The following is a 13,780-nucleotide window of genomic DNA, read 5'->3' on the forward strand; positions in this document are numbered from 1 at the left end:
AAGCAAGTCTATATAATATTCGTTCGCACGATTCGGTATAAGGATATGTTGTCGAACGCGAGCGCTGTGTCGCTGGCCTGGCCCCGCATGGAGAAATGTCGCAAGAGCGAACGAGACAGCGAGTTATTTTATGCGGAGAAGTCGCGAGTGGGCAGGTATTGGCTCGAATGTACAATCGCTCCTATATTTCATACGATCGCCCATGTACGTGTGCCGTGGTATTGTTTGAATTTTCCATGTATGCACGTGCGGAATGGTAGCGGCATAGGCTGCGTGTGTACGTCTGTGCAGGTACACGCAGATAGCGTCTGGTTTTTCCAAGCTCGGGCATCGATCGATCCTCTCTCTCTCTTTCTGCATGTATACATAGATATATGTATTTGCAGCACCAACGCTTATACTCGCTCTCTCTCTCGGCTTATCTGAATTCCCATGCAGCCGGGCAGTATAAATGTCCTTGGAGCCCAGTTCGTTAAATCAAATTTATCTATATTTGCATAGATTATATCCGTTCTGCTCGATGCCCGGAGTGTTGCGCAAATTTCCAGCTGAAATAATAAAAATAAAATGAAATAGTACAATGAGGAAAAATAAGCCAACTGGCCCAGCTATGCTTTATCGACGGCAGAGATAATAATAACGAGACGTGTATATACACACACGATAATAAAGCGAATATTGGACGTTATGAATTCAGAGCGGCGGCGCAGATACGAGAGGCGTACGTATGATATGTAAACGCAATTGGCCGTTGAGGCTCGTATATAGCCTCTTCTTGCCTTTAAATATCACAATGCACGAGGCATGTGCACATTCAATGCGCGCCATATACATGCCGTGCGCGTGTATACATAAATGTATATATGCACTCGCACACATACACACTTGTATTGAGACAGTGACAGTAGAGCGGCAAGTCGTTGTCGTTGTCGTCGTCGTGTGAATGGCATTGTAATGTCGCGTCGTTTTAAAGACCATCAGCCGCGCGCATCTCGACTACCGATGCTGATGCTGCACACATTCACGTCTATCTATTATGTACATTAATGTTTACGCTCATGACGATTTGTATACTCTCTGATGCAAGTGTGTATATAGTACCTTAATTCGGTTCTCTCTCAGTCCTCGTCGACTATTATTATTACTACTGCGCGCGGATCTAGTCTCGTGGCACATGTGCTGCACAGCAGCTATACGCGTTAGGTCGTTCGTTGCCACGCTTTCCACTCCGGATCATTGCGATCGGAGTCGTGCGTCAACGCATGCCTGTATATTAAATATGCGGGTGACGTTTTGAGAAAGTTCTCGTCGATGAATGTGCAGAGCTCGCACCGACTAAATAGAAACTAATTTTGCGAAAATGTGGTCGTCATTCGGGCCGTTTATAGTACATAAATAGATGTACGTGTGTATGTGTACATTATCGACAGATTTCAATCTCGTCAATTTGTACTCGTCGAATTATTCGAGCGGTGCATGAATAAATTACATCGTATTTAGCTTATACAGTATATAATACAGAGACGCATCGAGCTCTCCTCTCTGCACTGACGAGTGACTCACTCGCTCTCTCGTGAACTCGCGTTATTTTAATTTCCGCAATTTCGTCGTCCCTCCGCGTGGCTCTGAAAAATTAATAAAATATACTCGGGTTAATCCCGTGCGAACGGCTTCTTCGTGGTTCGTTTTTAATGAATATATCCCATTCGCGTTTTACGATAATACCTCGAGCGTTTGTACGCGTACGACTGTCAAAATCCGCTTGGCGTTTTTCGACCGTAGCCGAGGCCCGATAAATTACTCGTGGATCATGTAAAGTAAGGCTCGATCTCGTTGCACATGCTTGGGCTAAAAGTGTATACGCGTCTCTATCCGTAGCTACATGCAACGGGACGATCGCTGGGTTGGATGGACGCAATATCAATATATAGGGAGAGAGAGAGAGAGAGCGAGGATTTCGAGAGTTGTCATCGAAACGGTCGCGTCGGGCAGCCAAAGCGTGAGATGGTTTTACAAATGCGATTATCGCAATGAACGCAAATTCGCTCGCTCGTTCACGATTCCCTGCAGTTGTATTATATGGTAAAATTAGCAGTGGTAGTGGTACTGCGCCAACGTGCATACATATCCATGCATACGTAATTTTCCTCCTTTTCTGCGTATGCACAGATGCACGTATGTGTATGTATGTATAATGTAGGCAGAGGGTGTACGTCGAAACACACAGACACCTACGCATGTAGCACACACATCGACGAGTGAAAATCCCTCCCAAAATGCGGTATCGGCACAGCGGCCCAGCCAATCAGCCCTGCAGCTTCCCTTTGAACTGCAGCATCTCTCCATCTCTCTCTTCCCTGCATACACACACCCACACCCACATGGACAGTCGTTTCCGAATCGAACGTTTCCAGTCGATCGGACGAAAAATATATATAGATATATACATTTGAAAGGCCAGCGCGACGATACATCGACTCGAGCGGAAGAATAGCCGCAACAGTTCTCTCGCGAAAAATAAGAATCGAAAGAAATATATATACGATATATATGAATGAAAAAAGGAGCCGAGCCGAAGAAAAGAAGAGAAAAGAGATAAATAAAAGAAAAACCACGCAAGAAGATCTACGTTTGTGTATGCGTATGTGTATGTGTGCAGCAGAGTACCTACATATATAAATGGGTGTAATAGAAACGAGCGCGACGCAACGGAAGAAAAAGTATATACGCTATATAGCGCGCAGCGGCGGTGGTAGCGATGGTGGTAGTGGTCGCGGCGACGCTGGTGGTGGTGCTGCTGCTGCTATATATACATATAACGAATCGCGCCGCCGCCGCCGCCGACGGTGGCATTGTCGGCCTCGCAAAATCTTTATCGACGTTCAACGACCCCGACCCTGGCTAGACGCCCAAAAGGGGGTGGCTTGTAGTACGTAGCGGCAGCAGCAGCAGTAGTACTACTACTAGTACCAGTAGTATAGGTATATAATATCTACGGCCCGCACACGATATGGTGGGAAGGATATGCCCGCCCGCCTGCTCAGCAGCAGCAGCAGCGCAGAGCAGAGTCGGCAGGAGAGACAGAGCCTGCGAGAGCAAAAGAGAGAGAGAGAGTTGAACATCATCCCCCTACTGCAGCCTACCACCGTCGCTGTCGCCGCCGCCGCTGCTGCTGCTGTTGACTATATAGCACTGGCAGTAGCAACGCGAGCCGAGGTCGTTGAACTCCTCGTTTACTCTCTCTCTCTGTATATATCTGCTCTGCCTGTGTGTTGTGTATATATATACAGCACATGTACCAGTACGAAGCCGCGGCGCAGTGCGACGTCGACGTCGTCGTCGTTATTATTTCCCACCGCCCCTTATGGTGAGCCTCCTTCTAGCTTCAGCGTACATAGTAATAGCGTATACACATAGATGTATATAATACGAATGTGCTTTCGCGCGCACTGCGCTCTATGCGAAAAACGAGTTCGCATGGAAGCTAGAACAGCAGCAGCAGCAGCAGCAGCAGTGGTGCCGACAAAAGTTCGCTCGAGCTCGAGCTCGATCCCCGTTTATATAATATAAACTGCTTTTGTCGCTCATTTTTGCCGCTGCTTGCCACCGAATTGCCTTCCATACGTATATAGCGAGCGAGAGAGAACGGCGTCGCCCGCGTCGTCAGGACTCGGCAACGCGAGCAGCGAAAGCTCCGGCACGTTATATTATATAATACATCTCGGGGAAAAAGCGAGAGATTTTTCACCAAGATTATTTAATACGCAGCACGAGGCAGGCGAAACTTTATATCGAAGAGATGAGGCGGAAGAGCGCGCAAGATATATAATAATACGACGAAAGTTCGGCCTTCCAAACTATGATTAAAATGAAAATTCCATTCGAGCCGCGTCCACGTCTTTAGCGTGCGGAGTACGCGCGCATAATGTATACCGATATCTGTGCGCGCGTCTGCTGATGGTAAGCAAAGGCTTGAAAGTTTTTTCGCGCTCGTCTCTCTCTCTCTTTATAGCTGCTGCTTGCGCGCAGACACAAAAAGAGGGAAGAGGAGACGTGCAGCAGCAGTAAGTCATAAGCAGAACGAGCATAGCGAGCGAAAGAGAGAGATAATCATTTCAGTTCCACACAATTGAAGCACCATCTCGCGGACTAAAAAGTTGCAAATTACTTGGCCGTTAAAATGAATGAAACGCGCGCTAGCGAGGGAACGAGGGCTGCCGTTGTTGCCCTCGGCTGCCACCGCCGCAGTAGTATGTTTAAGTACTTCAGCTGCGATGTAACGTGGCTTATGCAGCTGTGCCGTTAAAATAGAGAGAGAGAGAGAGAGGAGCTTTTCGCTCTTGGGCTTTTCTTTCTAGGCTCTTTTGCGCTTAATATAATGATAATAATAATATTATAATAAGCGCTGTAAGCGTGAGGTTCTAAAGAAAAACAAAACAAAAATTTTAATGTTCTTCCTTCCTCTCTCTCTCTTTTACGGCGCAGAATGCAAAATTCATCCAAAGTCCTCTCGGCCAGTGTGCTGGAGTATGCGCGCTCGACCATTTGGTCCTGCATAGCGAGAGAGCAAGTGGAAGCTCGAGTGAGAGAGCAAAACCTTGCGAGCTTATACTACTACCTCCCGCGCGCACATTCCATAATTAAAGCTCGCCGCTACAAAAGCATTTACGTGACCCATCCTCGCTCTCTCTCTCTCCCTCACTTTTGTACGTCTATGTGTACGTCTGCGTGCAAGGACGACGACGACGACGACGACGACGACGACGACGATGGCGTCGGCGGCAGCGCCGGCAAGAGAGAGGAAAACTTTTGTTGAAACTCGCGAATATGTATTTATGCATGTGTATATAGCTACAGCGTATGACGTATATAGGTATAGCCAGCGACGACGACGAGTATATAACGTAACAGGAGCAGCAGCAGCAGCAGCAGCGGCGGAGCAACGACCCCTGGAGCCAGAGCATATCCCGGGCTGCCGTTGCTCTGCTACTGCTCCTGCTTTTTCTCTCTCTCTCTCTCTCTCTTTATATCACATACGTAGGCTCGCGTAAAGCACGTATAATGTATATACGTGTGCGTGTCTGTCTGTGTATGCGCGTGTGTGTGTGCTGCGATCCATACAGAGTCACGCGCGCAGGGGGTTCGTGCTGCACGGTGTCCTTACAGCGCGCTGACATTGCCATTTCCCCGCTCGGCTTTTCCAAAGCTCTGTGAACTGGTTTTTCCGACGTCTGGCGAATTGCAGAGAGAGACCCCGCCGCCACCGCCGCTCTAGCCCTCTCCCCCCGATGCCAGTGTGAGTCCCTACATTATACATAGATATATACTCATGTACCATAAGCCGTCTCTGCCGTATAGTGCAATGCTGCAAACGACGACGACGAGAGCGGCAACTGGCGCCCCAGCCAAAGAATCCCCAGGGAACTGACTCTCTCTCACTCTCTGACGCTGCTAACTTCCCCTTGTCTGGCTCGCTGCTGCAGATCGTCCTGCGCGCCACGCTATATACATGTGTACATACTATGTATACGTATAGGAGGCTACAGGGCGCGCGCGCCCGCTATCTCGAGTCACAGAGAATTTTCCTCCCTATATAGTACTAAGTTGATGCCGCCAACGCCGAAATCCTCTTGCGCGCCTGCCTGCCTCTCTGGCTGCGCCTTCCTCCCAGGCTTGCTGGCGTGTCTCGAGCGACTATATAGGTGTACGTACGAGGCAACACAACGCAACGCAACTTGTGCAGAGAGCACAAGTCTCTTTGACGAGCCTAATGAGAGTTGATAATTTTCTCGTATATATATATAGCGCTTTAGTTATATTTGGTTGCGAGGAGCGCCCACCGCACTTTTTTTCTCTCGTACAAAACGAGAGAACGAGGAGGCGAGGAAGGAAGTTTGCGGAGTTTCGGCCGCGAGCTAATTCAAAAATCCTTTGTAATTCTCGGGAACAAAGGACAATTACGTTATATATAATTGCCAAAAAGTCACGGTACTACTATGGCTAGTGGCAGCTCGATGTGCAATTGAACTGCAACGGAGCAAGAGAGAGAAATCGTTTCAGGTGTGTAACTGCCACAGATGTATAAAGGCAAACATGGCGCCGCCGTCGAATTTTCGCGTCTGTGTCCGTGCGTCTGTGTATCCCGCAGCCAATGCTGCGGCGAGCGAGCGGGAGGGCAAGGACCTTTCTGGCGCGTTTCGGGAGCAATGCCACACGCTATATATCGTACGCGTATAGCGGCGCAGCAGCAGAAGCTCCGCTGATATATACCTATATCCTACGCGTTATCTGACTCTGCGCAATGAGGCGCAATCGGTTTGATCGTTCGGCTACTGCCGCTGATGCTGCCGGTATATCCGGTACTGTGTGCACAGGCACAGAGGAGGCCGTGGCGCGCGTTATAAAGCCTATAAAAAAATAAAAGGAAGCTCCGGATAATTCGCTTTGCCAGAAAGCCCTGATGAGAGAGAGAGCGAGCCAGACAGACAGGCAAAGGCTCTGCCGTTTATAAGAGAGCAAAGGAAAAACTCCGGAGTATATAGGCGCCCCCGCCTCGAGAGAGAGAGAAGAGAGACGCGCGGAGACAGGATAGCCGCTTGCGGCGGCGGCGGCGGCGGCTCGCGACGACTATACGATCTCGCGAGCAGCAGCGGGGCTCAGCGTCGGATACGATACTGGTATATACCCCTTAAAATCCGAGAGGATATACGAGAGATAGGCCGCGTGGCGCGTTATATAGGTATATCGTACACGCCGTACGCGTTACGCCGCGCTGCGCCAGGCGAGACCGATAACGATCGTAATACTCTCTCTCTCTCTCTGCTGCGCGCGCTCTGGATGGTCGCCTTTTTTTTCTTCCCTTTTTTTTTAACTTTTAACTTTTTAGTAATATTACCGTTGCGCGTAACGAGATAGTAAGTTGGCCGTTACTATCTCGTGCGCTGCACGAATAAGTCGCTGTATCGAGTGCCGCCTGCTACTGGCAAGGAGAGAGCCAACTCCTGGCACGTTGCGCGCAACGAGAAAGTACACCGTGAATATGTGCTAAATTAAGGGCAACGAGAGTCGGAAACGGGGCCCGGCTCGTTGGAAAATTTGCGAGAATTGAAAACACAAAGATAAAGACGATCGTACAACGTCGCGTCGTATTATATGCATAGCAAATGGCCGCGGGGGCTGCAATAGTAGCTATATATAGGTACGAGCGAGCGAATAAATTCGCGCAGGCAAGAGTAAATAATCAAATAAAGATCGCTCGTAATGACTTTTCCTTCTTATTAATATGTACGCGCGCGGGGGCGTATATATCTGTAGTCGCGCGCAAGCCGACGGAGGGATGCGCCGTTTAATTTCCTCGAAAAGAGGCATCTCGTATACACTGCGTATAATAGTTGGGAAGTATCAGCATTCGACGCGGCGCAACGGGGAAAAAGCGCCAGCTATAGCTCGTTGAGAGCCGACGAATTTCCTCCCAAGATTTCCGCGTTTCTGAGTTCCGTCGTGAGGGCCGCCGCGCCGCGTCTGCAGCGGAGGAGTCTTGGAAGGCCGTCGCCGGCCCCGCGCACACAATATTACACAATGGCGCACGACGAAGAGGGAAACGAAGGCAAAAAAAATGTAAGAGAGAAAAAAATATATCTCATCATATCAGTCTCGCGTCTAACTTTCAAAAATATATATTTATCGCGCGTACGCTCGGATCGGCACGGAGGGTATAAATAAATCCAAGGTAGATGTAATGCAATATGTAGAGCTGTGCAGGGCGAGGAAACTATTTATTTAGGATGGCGCGATGAGTTCCCCGCGATGATGATAATAATGTATTAATGAACTTTAGCGTCGTCGTTTCGTCAGCGCTTTCCGAGTTTCTGCCGTTTCTGCTCCCCGACGACGATATATTGACGAGCTGCCAAAGAAAATGTCTTATATACATCTATAGGGTATATTTGGTTTGGATAGCAAAGCTCCCTGAGAATTCAGGAGACATTTACGCGTTCGAGCTCCACACGCATACACAGACAAATGCATACACACGTATACACCCAAACGCGTTGGCGGACGGTTACCATGGGAAAATTCAAACCTCCGGCTCGACGAGCCCTCGCGCCGCTCGGATCGATTCGACTACTCCGGAGGTTCCTCTCTCTCTGACTCTGCAAACGCGCGCCTCTGTATATGTAGCGGCCTTGCCCTCTCTTCTGCCATATACTCCTGTGCAATCGCAGCCACACGCACACCCACACTCACGCACGCATACAAACGCGTGGATGCATACGTATACGTCAGGCTGGACGGACGGACGCGCGGGGTCGAGGACCGTGAAAATCGCCCAAGAACTTCGACTCTCCTTCTAGCCTCGTGTACGTCGCTCTCGACGCGTATATGTGCGTGCGTGGATATTGTTTTGCTCGACGCCTTGGTAAGCGTTTTCCTTGCAGCGCGCCTTTGTCTCGGACTCGGCAGCCGTTCGCGAATACACGAGGCTTTATCCTATAAATCCATAGAGCCACTCTGACGACTCTAATATCCATCGCGCTGATTAAGATTTCTCGAGTTTTTGTCCTGCAGTTATAGTCCTGGCTGTATATTTATCTATAACAATCGAGTGAGTCACGCAGACTCCCTTTTTATACACCGATAGATGAATATAACGACTCCTAACTTCTCCTCTGCCCCCCTCTGCAACGTTACATCTGGCTTTTCAATGAAAAGAAATTAAATCGATCGTGCGCAGAGCGCCGGTAATTGGAACGCAATGCGAATACTAGTCGAGATCGGTTCTTTCTACCCTTCCGACGCGCTCGAAACACTCGAAAACACGTTTGCGATTAGCGCTACACGCGCTGCAGACGTAAAAAAACGATTCTCTTTGTTTGTTTCCCTGAAAATATTTTTTAATCGACGAAATTCAATTTGTCGCTAATTCTGTCATCTCAGTCTCTCGAAACTATAGAATCGTCGATAGAGAGTCTGTATTATCAACGGGACTTATGATACTATCGGCAAGAACAAAGAACCCGTGGATTCGCCGGATGGAACATGACGTAAAAATCCAAGTGCCTCGTATCTTAGCCACCACCGAATGTGGTCTACAGGCACGGATTGCACATTTCTGATATAAACGAGCGGCTATTTACTCGGTCTCGGCTGCGCTTTGTATCCCTGCATAGACGCATCGCTCGCGTGAATACACGACTAGTAACTGTCCGAATGTCTGGAAAGGAAAGGAGAACGGAGGTGGGGGGTAGATAAGAGGGGGATTCACGCAGGCTAGACTCAGGCATGGATAGAGTTAGGGGTTAAATCTACTCGCCCCCTACCCTTGACCTCGAGGTCGCGCTCGTCTCTCTGTCTCGCTCGTCCGCGTATAGCATAGCAGTCCGCTCCACCCCAGATGTTTAACCCCCTCATCCCCTGCGCGCGAGCGTTTTCAGCTCTCTGCGTTAAATCAGTCACGCGAGCACGACTCTCTAGGATCCCCCCCCCTCCCGCATCGTCGTTGCTTTTCTTTTCCTACTTTAATATGTATACAAATATATAAATATAAAAAATTCGTGCGCTCACGTATTCTTGAGAGTATCGCTCACAACGGGCTCTCTCTATTTCTCTTCGCTTTGTATATCCGACTCCGAGTCTAACTCTCGCTTTTCCGTGAGAAAAGGGCTGTGTATATAGTGTAACGAAATTACCAACGTATATTTCTTGTGTACGTATACATTCGATGCTCTGTACTATAGGCTGAGAGAAAGAGAGAGAAAGAAAGGATAAGATGCGACGCAAGGACGCGACTGTACGAGAAAGGACGACGAAAAAAAGGGAGGCTGGCTGTGGTGGTTGCGGGGCTAGCAGCAGCAGCAGCAGCAGCAGTGCGAAATCCGTATACGATCAGGAAGTGTCTGAAGACGAAGCGGAGAGAAGGGAGCAATATATATACGTAGGAGAAAGAGAGAGAGAGAGAGAAAGCCAAAGAGCTTTCCGTGAAAATGCTTACATATAACTTTGATAGAAGCATTCCGAGCCAGCCAAGTTACAGACTCTGCGTCTGAACTGCCAGCCTACAAGTACGTACATTTGCCGTATAGTTTAGAACCTATTCGCAATATACAAATGTAATTTGTATAATGTACAAATGTACACCGATCGTCGTCGTGCATAATCCGCCCATTATTGCTGGGTATTATTATGATAATAATAATAATAAATAAATTCCTCGTCCCGCATTCGGCAAGTAGACTCCGATTCCATTTTGCCAATTCATACGTTTGACGTTATTCCAAAGTTATTCTACCGAGTATCATAGCTTTCATAAGCCAGTCAGGTGACCGGTTTTGGTACCTCTAGGCCTAGAAATATCTAGCCGACATATTGAAAATTGGCTTGTTTTTGTCGATTTTTATCTCAATTATTTTCAAGATATTAAACACGTTTGGAATGACTTGAAAATAACAACTTAATTTTTTCAAAATTTAGACCAGTTTTCAAGAACTCAAAATACGATAACGCCACTTTGGGTCTCCGACACTAGGTGGCGAATACCTTTATGTGTAAATCTGCAAGTAGGAAAGTTAAAATAATTGTATAAATCCAGATATCACTTGTTCGAGTCCAATATCTCTTGTTAATTTGGGCTTTTTAGTACGCAGTTGACTATTGCCGGAGGATCATCATTCAAAGAATTTTCCGTTTAAAAGAAGATCCCGCCGTTTAAAAGCCTTACCTACCATTCATGCCTACAGTCAGGGTATCGTCGCAGAAGAAGCTAGTTGAACCCCTTTACCCGTTGAAGAACACTGGGCCTCAGTTGAATTATATCAAGGTCTTAGGCCACCGACGGAAATAGCTCGGTACAGCTTGTTCCAATTTTTAGCAGTGGACCATTAATAAATAACTCTTGATGACAAGCCGCAGCCTCGATTGATTACGGCCTTCGACTCCCTACCTGTCAGGTGCTCTAATAATTACATGAAATAGCTTTGACGAAAGCAGACAATTATTTGATCGGATTATAGATTATACGTCAAAGCGTTGATTTGCACGCCCGTGCGACGCTTGAGAGAGAATTAATATCTAATTATCACCGCGCTTCGCTCGATAGCTATCTGACATCTACGACGCTTCTACTGCTCAGTTGCACCTGCCGGAGTTTGCGAAAGGTATCGAAAACAGAGAAATAAACAGGGGAGGTTGTATAGATTAGGTTTTTATGCGAGGAATAGATAGAGATCATTATTTGCGATAGTAACGCTCGATCTTGAATATTTGATGCAATCGGAATGAAAGTTTCTGATTGATCGAATCATTTTTTCGTAGATAGCGTTACATCTGAATATTCTATAGCTCTATGAATTTCGAAGATCAGTGGCGAAATAAAAAAGAAGAACTATTTGAAGTATTTCTTTTACTAATATATCTCCTCGTAATCTGCAGACGAATAATATGCATCGTAACTTTTATCGTAATTGACTTCTTCTGATATCATATATATCAATAATAGGTAGATGACACAGCTCGTACCTTGATGTCTAGGTCGGTCGCGAATGAGAAAGAAAGCAAGGGCGGCAAAAGTAAAAGATCAAGAATCGAGAACAAAAATAAAAAAGTCGAAAAGCAAAAACAACAACAACAACGCCAACAGACCGTAATAAGAGGCTGTGCTGTCACAATGTACGTGTATATATGTGTGTTGAAATCGTGCGAGCAAAGGCAATCACACAGCCAAAGTTCACGCGCGACTGTGTGTGTGCGTGTACGTGTGCGACTATGCTATGTATGTGTATTATATAGCCCGTTCGAGGCCGACGAACCCGAGGCTCGCGAGCGTCGACGGGGTAGACGACGACGACGACGACGACGTCGAGGCATATGCACCCATACCAACGCGAGAGCGAGACAGACAGACAAGAGAGCAGAGCAAGCACGAGGTGTGGTGGTACTGGTGATGGTGGTGGCGACGGTGGTGGGGTTATGCGCAGGCTACAGTAATCGCGCCCTCGTCGATACGATGGGCTACACACGGCATCTACGTGTACGTGTGTCTGTATGTGGCGAGCACACAGACGATCGTTAGGGTAGATTTTCAAACCTGTGTGTACCGCTGTGTGTAATCTCTGCCTATATATGCTTTATCTCTCTCTCTAGCCTTCTCCCCACCATGGGTATACTCCTTTGCCTCTCTCTCGCTCTATGGTGCCACCACCGCCGACGCTGCTGCAGCTGGTAGCTCGTATATATATACGCGCGCCTCGCGATCGATGCCAGACAGTCCTGCCTATGGCCCTTCTCCTCATTTTCTCATTCTCTCTATCTCGCTTCCTTATAGTGGTAGTAGATCCTTTTTCACCCATACCCACATAAAATATATACCTACGCGCGCGTACAGGCACATTTATACCAGAGTGTACCAGCGTACGTATATTTTTTCCCGTTTCTTTTTTTTTTCGGCCATGGCTCAGCTAGCTCCGCTGTGCGCGCAGCTTCCGCCTTTTGCCACTTCTCGCTCGCCGTTTACTTGTCTATATCGGCGCCCGTACAATTTATCAACGGTTATACGCGTCGCGCATATCTATATACTCCACGAAATGCTCTCCAATTATGAAAAGTGTGCGCTGCTACTCGCTTTGAAAGAGTGACACTCTCATTTTTTCCATTCCTCCGTTATTCTATCTCCGTGGATAAAAAATATAAAGTACAATCGACGGTGGGTTCTCGTTGTTCGATCGTAAACAGAACGAAAACCACGAATTTCATTTGTCGTTCGCATGTGTTTGACTTTCGATCCGTGCTCCGAAACACGTAGTCCTGTTGATCAGCACGAGGAAACTTACATACGTAGAACACGTCGAAGTAAAAGGGTCAAAAAGACGGGTGTATATAGATGTAATGAGTACTGCACACAGCGGCACAACGTTAATGATCGTTAATCGCTCGACCAACATACGCACAGCTCCCCGTGCAAACGATCCGAAGAAGCTACGTATAGCATGTACGAATTTACCAGAGGATATGCTCGCGCGCGCATGACCACATCCCCTCGCTGCGCACATGAGAGAGCTCCTGTCGTACTTTTTGATTGTGTGTCTGTGAGTGCGAGTGTATGTATATGAACGGCTAATAAGGAATACAGCCAAGCCGAAGCCACTTCCGAGTCGTGTATACGCGCATTGGTAGCAAAGGATATGTGCAAGTGTAAGCGCAGCCTCGAGAGTCGCCAATGCGTTCGCCTTATATATTATACATAAAATATAAAAATGCCATCGTCGTCGGTGCGTGCGCGCATTTCCGTGTTTCAGTAAAACTTTTCGTACTTCCTTTTTATATTATTATTTATATGCATCGTATATATGTGTGGATGCGCGTAAAAGCGCTGCGTTCCTCTTTCTCTCTTTCTCCATGTATAATGGACATTTTTGCATCCGTAACGACTACTTGTTGCAAATGTATTTTAATACAGTACCGCATACGAGTATGCGAGGAGTCGCAGCGGTACAAAGTGGAACGGCCTTCCCGCGCGGACGGGGGGAAATTTCACTTTTTTGCATTGCTAAAATACGCTCGGATGCGACGACGTGTCCTTTGTTGCAAATGCACATGCGTTAATACATACGACTTTTACGATCGTGGGCAGAGCCGCACAAAGTATGTGCGCGCTGTTAAAAAAAAAAAAAAATCGACAAAATGCAGCGCATTATGCGGAGCCGCGCTTGGCCTAAAGACGCGGTGATGCAGCGCACTCGGTGCAGTGCCATATTATCCTGGCACACTGAGTGTTTAATACAGATGG

The 13,780-nt window shown here is 47.5% G+C and overlaps 1 protein-coding gene across 3 annotated transcripts in view; it reads left to right on the top strand.

The window, feature by feature from the left end:
* The window catches only part of LOC106652197 (histone acetyltransferase KAT7), a 42,862-nt gene that overhangs the window by 3,711 nt on the left and 25,371 nt on the right, over positions 1-13,780 (top strand). The window lies entirely within an intron of this gene.

The sequence above is a fragment of the Trichogramma pretiosum genome, unplaced genomic scaffold (assembly GCF_000599845.2).
Source record: "Trichogramma pretiosum strain Unisexual culture from Peru unplaced genomic scaffold, Tpre_2.0 scaffold29, whole genome shotgun sequence".
In the NCBI taxonomy this organism is placed as follows: domain Eukaryota; kingdom Metazoa; phylum Arthropoda; class Insecta; order Hymenoptera; family Trichogrammatidae; genus Trichogramma; species Trichogramma pretiosum.